A 10955-nucleotide genomic window follows, 5' to 3' on the forward strand; every position below is an offset into this window, starting at 1 on the left:
GTTTCTTTTAACCGGACTACAATAGTCACTGGGGTAAAGCTGATGACCGTAACTGCATTCACGGTCATCCCAAGATGTCGGACGAAAAATTAGGTCAGTATTTTTATTGTCTGTTAAGGTGTTTCTACATCATTTTCTTTACAAAGCATACTTTGATACGATGTAAATTTATAAAAGATTCACACGGAAGTCACAAATTTCTACCGAGGAACGTGTATAGAACGGGAAATTGGATTTGAAAAATTCGCTAAGATGACCGTAAATCATCTTTAAAATATTTTCAAGATGACCGTAACATATAATAAGGATGACCGTGATCGGTAAAATGATGACCGTAATTTCGAAAGGATGACCGTAATTTATAAAGGATGACCGTACCTTTCATAGTATAACCGTCATTTCTAAGAAATATCCGTATTTGTATAACCTTTTTTGTATCAAATAATTAATCGTGTTGGTGAAAGACATATTTATAAGACAACATTAGTTTAAACAATATTTATTCAGATAATTCATCATGATACGATATTATTATAGAAAGGAAATAATATTCAGGATTCAGAAACAAGCAATTTGCTTTTACAAATCTGTCTCCTTTACAAAAATAATACACTTATTGAACAATACATAAATATAAATACTGGCATGCTCTGTAATAAATATATGAATATGAAAAAGGTGAAAGAAGAAAAAGAAGAAAAAAATTAATGAGAAAAAAAATAAAAAAAATAAACATGAATGTTTTGGTTCCTATTGAGTGATGAAGCATTTACTTTTAATAATATATTTCTGCACCAAACTAAATAAAAGACTATTTTGCTCATCTGAGAGTACCGTTGATCCAAAAAAGCAAAGTTTTTGTGTTAACTTGGACAGGAAGAACTGAAACAGAATCCAATAGTTCTTTTCTTAAATTAGTATATATAGGACAAGATAACAGGAAGTGAGAATTTGTTTCTACATCACCACAACGACAATTTGGAGAGTCTACTAAGTTACGAAGGAAAAGGTGAGAATTCATTGAGCTTGAATCCATTCTTAAGCGAGCATGAAGAATTTGACCAAAACGATGTCCTATATAATAATACGCTGGGATCTTACTATTTTGGGTACTAATTTGTTTTTTGAATAATGATAAAGATTCACATTTTCTTATGTTTAAGTTAAGAGTGTCCCATAGCTTTGTTGTTGCAGGGATGAAATATTCAGAATATAAACGGGTCCAAGTGTTGACTTGTGAAATATTATTTCTCTGTCTTGTATTATGATCATGCCTACTGCCTACTGAATCAGGCAATAAGTCTCTTAAATACTCTGGAGTTTTATTATTCAAAATTTTGTGATAATGAGTTAGTCTGTGATTGCGTCGTCTTTCAGATATTTTTTCCCATCGAGTTTCAACATATAAATTGTTTATACTGGTAAGCTTAGTACCCCCGTGACGATACGCGCTGCGTCAAGCTGAATACTTTCAAGTTTAGCAATCAAATTCTGATTTTGAGAGTCCCAAACGACATCGGCATATTCAAGTCAAAATCTATCAAGAACATGTTTCATTTTTCTCATTATATTTATTCTTTTGTAAGATTTAGAAACTATATATTCAATATGGTCGTTCCAGGATCCGTTGTTAGAAAAAAGACACCTAGATGTTTGTGTTTACTTACTGTTTGTAGCTCTTGGGTCTTCATATTTAATGGAGGATGAAAGGGTCTATTTATTTATTTTTAAATTTTCATACTTTCAGTTTTTTGGGCATTTTTTTTTTACCAATTATAAATCTTATCTAGATCGTCATTTAAAATTTTAGCTGTTTCTGTTGGATTGTCAAATATAATATATAATGAAGTGTCATCTGCGAATAGCTTAATTTGAGCTTGAATGTCTTCTACAATATCGTTTATAAATATCAAAAAAGGAGAGGGTCTAGAATGGGCCCTTGTGGGACGCCTGCATTTACAGGTAACCATTCGGAACTTGAACCGTTAATAACCACCCGCTGGACTCTATTTGTAAAATAATTTTCAAACCACCTTAGTAAAGAACCCGGTATGCCCGCTTGTTGAAGTTTAAATAGCAGTCCCTTATGCCAGACTCGATCAAACGCTTTTAAATACTTATATCACAGAATACTACCCTTATTTCTTTACCGCTATCTAAAGCCTTCCCAAAATCATTCGAAATGTTAATTAATTGATTAACTGCTGAATCCCCCCGTTTAAAGCCCGACTGATTTTTCGTTAAAATATTATTGCGCATAAAGTGATTGTAAACATGTTTATATACACATCGTTCCATACACTTTGATATTACACTCAACAAGGAAATAAGTCTATAGTTTTTAACGTCATTCGGTTTACTATTTTCATAAACTGGGGTAACATTTGCTCTTTTCCATTGATCTGGAAAAGTAGACGTACTTAACGATAAGTTTTAAAATAGTTTACATAGTGGATACTTTAAAACAGAAGATGCTTCTTTTAACAATTTGGGACTTATGAGGTCTGGGCCAGAATCTTTTGTGGGATTAACAATTTTCAATATATCTTCAACTTCAGTAACAGTAATTTCTATATAACTAATGTCATCACTAATATTATGAAGTTCTTCAGGTAACACAGCACTTGAATCATCAATATTTAACTGGGAAGAAAAAAATCGATTAAATTCATTTGCCTTTTCGATTTCATCAAATATTAAGTTGTTATTAACCATTAATGGGGGTACACTTGCGTCGTTTGTTTTCAATCCGGATATTTGTTTAACCGTTTTCCATCAGTTAGAAGTGGCCGGGTTACTGTTCGTGATTTTTTTAATTAAATTGTTGTTATAATCATTCTTCGATTTTCTTATTAAACTAGTAACTTCATTTCGTATTTTCTTAAATTTTGACTTTTTTTAGCCTTTCTGTGGATTCTATTTTTTTTCCTTATCTTTTTTTTAACATCATTTGTTAGCCATGGAGGTTCATTTTTGCGAACAGTTATTATTTTATTTGGAATACAATTTTCAGCAGCTTCTATGATAGTTTTTGTTATTTCGGTTGTAAATTGTTCAACGTTATTTAAGTTAATTACGGAATCCCAATTTTTTTCAGATAAAATTGTTACGATATCTGTCATAGTCTCCTCGATCATATAGACAAATTTTCCGCTTAAATGTTTTTTGACATTTTGGAAAGTTCAAAAGACTAATTATAGGACAGTGAAAACGTATTTGGTCTAATAAAGGTGGCCCGACTCCACAGTAATTTATTATGTGAGCATCATTTATTATAAAAAGGTCTAACAATGATGACGACGATTCAGTAAAATGAGAAGGTTCATCTATCATTTGAGTAAGACTAAATTGGCTTAACAAAGGTATAATTTTTGAAGACAACATTATCCTCAAGGTAGACAAAAATAAGACGTGTTTCAAATACATGGTTCGTCTTATGTAACATCCAACTACAAGCCAAATAGTTAAAAAGAACTAACCGAGCCCCTATTGCGACAAACTCAACAAAGAACAATGCATACAAATATGGATATTTCTTTCAATTGACGGTCATTCTTTTAAATTTAGTCATTCTTTATAAATTACGGTCATCCTTAACAATTTACGGTCATCTTTTAACCAATTACGGTCAGCCTTGTTATGAATCGCTAATCATGTTACGGTCATCTCGATTACGATTTACGGTCATCCTCGCGAATTTTTCAAATCCAAATTCCCGTTTTATACACGTTCCTCGGTAGAGATTTGTGACTTCCGTGTGAATCTTTTATATATTTACATCGTATCAAAGTATGCTTTGTAAAGAAAATGATGTAGAAACACCTTAACAGACAATAAAAATACTGACCTAATTTTTCATCCGACATCTTGGGATGACCGTGAATGCAGTTACGGTCATCAGCTTTACCCCAGTGAATAGTGCAAGCCGCTGACGGGAAGTTAACAACACTTTGATAAATTCCGTTACGCTCCCGATTACACCAACATTCCTACATCGTAGTACGTCACCTCCTTGGTAATTGGTTTGTCTATTGTAAAATTTCTATTGTACTGCAAAAAGATAGAGAATTTTGCAATATTGATGGTATTTCAATACAAGACACTGTCAGATTTCTTTTTAGAAACATTGAAATTCGAATCAATGGTTTTGTCAAGAATGTTAAGGGAAATCATGCATGCGTACATATTTCTATAAGACCGCAAGAAAAGAAAAAAAAGGGGGAGGGTGGTCAATTTTTTGGGGGGAGGTGTCAATTCGCTACAGCAAAGTGTATTGCACAAAACCAACAAAAAAAATGAATATAAATTCGAATCATGCATATTACCATTTCTAATTTCTTTGACTACAGTTATTTTGTGTCAGAAACCTATTATGTGTCAAATATTTAATTACAATCCAAATTCTGACCTCTATCAAGCGTAAATATTGTGTCCATTTTTGCCCCAACTGTCCAGGGTTGGACTTCTGCGGTCATATCCATATGCGCTCGGCGAAGCAATTTATTTTATATGCTGTTTATAATAATTTGATCAATAATTTCCAGGAGATGTATTAAACATTCGTAAGGGTTCCGCGGAACCCAGTGTCTCGCCTACTTTTGCTGTTAATCACAGGCCCAACAAAAATGAGGGGAAAAAAATATTCCTCTCTATACTATCTTTTGATTGTAAGAAGCTTCTGTCCAAGTTTGGTACAAATCCAGGATAGTTTATGAATCTAATAAATGTTTTAAAAACTTTAAATACAGAATGTATGAATGTTAATGTTAACTGGAAGAAAAACTAAGTCCATTTAGAAGTAAAATACGGAAAAACAAGAACAAAATACTAGATACTAGATTTTTATCATAAACAAGCTTCTGTCCAAGTTTGATACAAATTCAGGCTAGTTGAAGCAAGTTATTGAAATTTTTATTGAAATTTATTGAAACCACAGAGTGAATGTTATGTTTCCTGGCAGAAAAAACAAAACAAGTCCATTTATAAGTAAAATCCGGAGATTTTTTTTTTAACAAAATTAACTTCTGGATACTATCTTATGATCATAAACAAGCTTCTGTCCGAGTTTGGTAGAAATCCAATTCGTGCATGCAGCTGTCCATCATACTGGTATTGCGGCCTAATTCAGTAATATAGCATTTCAAAAACGCATGGGAATAAACTCTGATATCTATGCATATTTTTGAAACACTTATTTATATTCAATGCCTAGATGTCAACTGGCAGGCTGAAAGGAGTAAGTTCGGGAAGGGCCATATTTGGCCCCAATTATAAAGTTCATAGTTACAATATGATATTGGTAAATAAATCCGAATTTGAAATTTACGCTTAAAATGGGGGCCATTTAAGGACCTTATCGAACATACTCCTTTGATTCATCACATTTTCCTCATTAATTAATAAATGGCAGTTTAATATAAATTTTGATTTACAAAGAAACTTTATGCAGTGTATAGCTAAAATAAACAAGTTGTTCGCCCAACCTTTTCTGTATTCAGGGACACATAACATAATCTCTGCAAGTCATAGAAACATATTTATTTTCATGACATGTCATATGGGACTATTATATTAACAGTATATAACGGTATAATAGTCCCAGATGTCATCAACTTTGAACTTTTCACCATCTACCAATCCGGAGTGATCACATGGTCTAGCATGGCTGAATAAAAAATGTGTAAATAATTTCAAATCGTATCTTTGTATTCTTCTGAGGAATGGTGGTGGACCAAAACAATGGATATAGCACTGATCCCTGTAGTAGTATTTATATAGATATAGGAAGATGTGGTATGAGTGCCAAATAGACAACTCTCCATCCAAATAACAATTTATAAAAGTAAACCATTATAGGTCAATGTACGGCCTTCAACACGGAGCCTTGGCTCACACCGAACAACAAGCTATAAAGGGCCCCAAAATTACTAGTGTAAAACCATTAAAACGGGAAAACCAACGGTCTAATCTACATAAAAAACGAGAAACGAGAAACATCTTAATAAAGAAGTTTTTCTCTGCTCTGTAGTAAAATGAATATCTTCAAAATTCTTTTATTTAATTGTTTATAACATCCTCAGGAAATTTTGTCAATTTTCAAAATTGAGGTAAAAGCTAGTTAATGTCCATTTTTCGAACTTTGATAGTTAACTCATTTCCTCAGAAACTATAAAGATCTATAAACCACTTGGGTTGTGGAAATGAACAACTGTGCATTTAGTCCGAAATTAACAGTCCAGTCACATCTTATATGAGTAAATGCCCCCAACAGGTTTCAATTTTAGGTAAATTGATAATTACTTCATACTGGTACATGATAAACCCATGGCATCTCTTTCAGAGGGATATGTGACATTTGACCTTGACCTGAGATGTGATGGTATGACCTCTATTAGTCCTTTGGGCCAGTTTTCTATTGTTCAAAAAGCTGACAGGTATGAAGCATTTTACAAGTTCTCTTCTTTACTGCCATCGGCATACAATATTAAAAGGATGCAACAATTGACCTTCCCTCTTTTAAAAAATTTGAGACAGATGACTTGTAGATGTCATTCAACAATATATTGTATTTGCACTTAAACTTTAGACATTTCTCTTATGTTGTAAAATTAAATGTTTTCTAGTAAAGAAACAAAATGAAAAATCGGGATTAAGTGCTTTGTTAGGTCCAGCTGTTAATGTAAAGTTATGATTTTTTTTTAAATTGTACACTTCACTATCACTCAATTATACCAAACAGAAGTTCTATCTAAATATATGTTTCTATGAAAAATCTGGTAGATTTATTTCCTGCAACTCTCACCAAGTATTTTTTCAGTATTGAACCAGGTGCTCCGCAGGGCACAGCTTTAAACGACCGCAGAGGTCGCACTCTCAACAGTTGGGGCATGTATGGACAAAACATTCAAGCTTGATACAGCTCTGAATTTGGATTGTGATCAAATTTTTGACATTATATGGGTTTCTAACACAAAACAAATGTCAAGATCTTACAAATCAATTAAAGATTTCTTCTTCAAACTTTCCAAAAATTTGAAATTTAAGAAATTTGAAAAAAAAAACCATTGAAAACTACTACCACCCCTCTTTTTTTTAAATTACCGGTAGGCCAAAACCTGACATTTCTTTATACATAATTAAAAAGAAGTATAAGGGAGATAAATCTGAATATACCCAGCATTGTATGTTAAATGTTTCTGAATTACCTCCCTAACACTGCTTTAAAATTGTCTTAATTGTCCATTGTCCAGAAAAACCTAGTTTTTCCCCTTTTTTCCCCCTAATTCCAAAATAATTTGAGCCCTAAACACCCCCCCCCCCCCCCAAGTCAATACTAATTATCCCTTCATGATATGGAAACTTGCGGTATAATTTCAGAGAGATTCATACACTTAAACACAAGTTATTGTTTGAAAATATGAAAATGCTTATTTTGGGCCCCTAATTCCTAAACTATTGAGACCATAACCCCAAAAATCAATACTAACTATCCCACTATGATATGGAAACTTGTGGTATAATTTCAGAGAGATTCCAACACCACTTACACACAAGTTTGAAAACTAAAAAAATGCTTATTTTGGGCCCCCTTATTCCAAAATTATTGGGACCATAACCCCCCCAAATCAATCCCAACCTTCCTTTAGTGGTATTGAACCTACTGGTAAATAATTGTAAAAATATATTCACTTAAACTAAAGTAATTGTCCGGAAACTAAATCTGTCTTCGGACGAAGACAACATGATAGCATTATACGACGCACATTTTTTTTTGTGGTCGTATAAAAAGGGAAATATCCTAAAATTTTCTTACTGGAACTGTGATAAAATGGTTTAAGGCTGTGAATTCTTTATCAGTGAATGTGTCTGCAATAAAGTTTGAATTAAACAGGTTGTAGGTAATCCCATGGGCACTTATTGCTCTCCTCTAGTAGTCGATTTGTTTCTTTATTGTTATGAATCACAGTTTATGACCAAACTTATTAAAGGTCATCTCAATTACATTAAATTTAAAGTTTAAAAACACTTACCGTTACTTTGTTTTAAGTAATAAAGAATTTTCGAATTTAAGTGGTGAAATTTACTCAAGGAACTTACATTTAAAATATCACACAGCATTACATTCCCTTTTTCTAGATTTTGATATTTGAGCTCTATACAATGTCACAAGACATTTTTTCATTCCCGATTTTTGGACCGTGATGGCACTTTTATGTGGTGTTTATTTCACAACTTGTTTTCAATATGCCAGTTTCTGTAGTAACATTTTAAATTTCAATAAACATAATTTATGTAAAACTGGTAAATCATCATTAAGTCAGGATTTCATTACACAAATTAAATAAACCTGTACCAAATTATTTCATAGAAGATTTGTTTAGAAATTTTGGCTGTATCTGTAGAAATCTCATTCAAAAAAGATATCACATCCTAATATTTTAACGCCATTTATAAAGCATATAAATTTAGACCAGATCCATTTAAAAGTAATTACTCCTTTGAAAAAAATATTCTTAAATTAAGGTTATCAAATTAACACAATAGTACAATCTTAAAATATTGTATTAAATGGTACAATGTACTAAACTTGACTTTTAAAAATCAAACCCCAACTTAATATATATTGCTATACATGTACAGTTATACAAACTCATGATCCTACATCTGCCAATACTGTTAACATATATTTTTACAATGAACATATGCATGCATTTCTCTGACTGGTGATTGATTGATTTTTGTCGTTTAAACACCACTTTTGGGCTATTTAGTGGCTGCCAGTTTTTATTGGTGGAGGAAGCTGGAGTCAACCCTGACCTTCGATAGGAAAACTGACAATCCTCGTTAATTAAGATTGGAGATGAGTGGGGTTCGAACTCAGAACTTCAGTGTTGACTGGCTAGTGAGTACAGTAGTTCCTTAGACCTCTTGGCCATTGACGCTCTTCTGCCAGGTCATGACATATTAACACTAAAACTGTTGGATGTGTTCTAATTGATTATTTAGTTCAGGAGAACAAGATTTATTTGCTAGTTGTTATTAACCCTTGAACTGCTTTCAGTACCTGCAAGACCTCTTGTTGTAAATGTGTATATTGGTTATTTCCAAGTAAAGGAATATTGTTATTATTGTATTAAGAGAGTTTATTTCAGTTGTCTGAAGTTATTTCTAGTATTTAGTATATTGAATGAGTAATTAACGTACGTTTTACTTTATGTTATTAGCTGTATCGATAACGTCATATATGGCGCAACTTTGTCATGCATTGTTCAGAACGTTACCGTTGGGTCAATATTTTAAGCGTGAACCCAAAAGTGTTCATTTATGAGTTATTAACTGGAAGAATTGATATGTCTAGATTTGTTTATTTATAAGGTTGTATTATTATAAGCATTTTGAGTCGAGGACTCCTATATTTTATGTAAGCGTTTTACGTTGTTTTTCTTCCTGCTTAGAATATTTACTTCCGGTAATTTAAAATAAATACGAGTGCAACGTCACGTTCGTCAGTCTTTGCTGTGTTTACTTTTGGCTTGCAGCAAGGCTCGTCCCGGGGGTTCCTAGAGGTAAGAAGCAGCGCATTAGCTGTATGCCTCGCATTTTATATTACAAGTAAGGGTTATAATTTAGAGGTAAGAAGCAGCGCAGATAGCTGTATGCCTTGCATTTTATTTATATTGTCATTGTTATATTTAAGATAATCCCGTTTGACCCGTATGAAAATACAAGTAAGAATATTATTTAAGTATCTTCGCCCGGTATATGTTTATTATATATTATTGTTGGAATATTGTACTTGTATGGAAATATATCGGCAGTTCTAGATGTTTAATAAACGACTCTATCATTTTTTTACTATTGATTATTTATTCACGCTACCAAGAGAGAACAGACAACAGATTTGACGTCCGTATTTATTTATTACCCTGTGCATTTACTAGTTTTATGAGATATTCGTATTTGCTGGCTTTATAACTATATCAAAACATAGCGAGAAGCAGAAATTACGACACCTCTTATTAAGGTGCTTTGTGCTGTGTATCTTGTTTTAATGTTAGTTGTTGTGCAATTAACCAATCTTTTGATTTTAGCCAATTGCACCTGAATTTTAGGGCGTTCTTATTTCTTTCTGTTACACTACTGTACCAGGTACTGGGGAGGGTTGAGAACTCACAAACATGTTTAACAACAACACATTCTTTATGTGCCTGTCTTAGTCAAGAACCTGATGTACAGTGGTTATAATTTGTTTGTTTGTTTGTTGTTCTTTTTCTCCATTAATTGTAGGGTTATAAATTAGGCCTAGTTTTCTCTTTGAATTGTTTCACATTTTTATGTCAGGACCTTTTAAAGCAGACTATAGAGTACACGTTTTTCTCATTGTTGAAGGTTGTACCCTGGCCTATAATTACTTACTACTACTTCATTTATCTAAGGTGGATAGTTGTCTCATTGGCCATCAAACATTTCTTTTCATTTAGTACAGTTTAACTATTAGTCTGCATTTATCTATTTTTCTTGGTGTGTGATACTGAATAAACCAAAATTGACAATATATATATATAATATTTTATTTGATACTTTATGATAACATCTATCATGACCAAAGAAATTGGCAATGATACAAACAGTGATATTATTTAATGGCGTCTAAATATTAACCAAGATCAAGTTTTGAAAATGAATTTAAAGTACTCTGAAAAGATTGATACAATGGTTGATGTTGACAACATATAAAATAATCTGGAGGTTAAAAACAATAAAGGGCTGCGCTTTAGCGCATGATACGCCCGTTGCTCTTTTAACTTGTCTTTTATGCTTTAAATGTATTGTCCCAAAATTGGAAAATCCCCGGCCCCTTTTTTAAGCATAAAAATTCATAACACGGAAATGTAAAATCTGAAATTTATAAAAGTTGAAAGGGAGCTTACATCAATAGATATAAACAATTCACC

Source organism: Mytilus edulis, chromosome 9, assembly GCF_963676685.1.
Source record: "Mytilus edulis chromosome 9, xbMytEdul2.2, whole genome shotgun sequence".
Taxonomy (NCBI): Eukaryota; Metazoa; Mollusca; class Bivalvia; order Mytilida; family Mytilidae; genus Mytilus; species Mytilus edulis.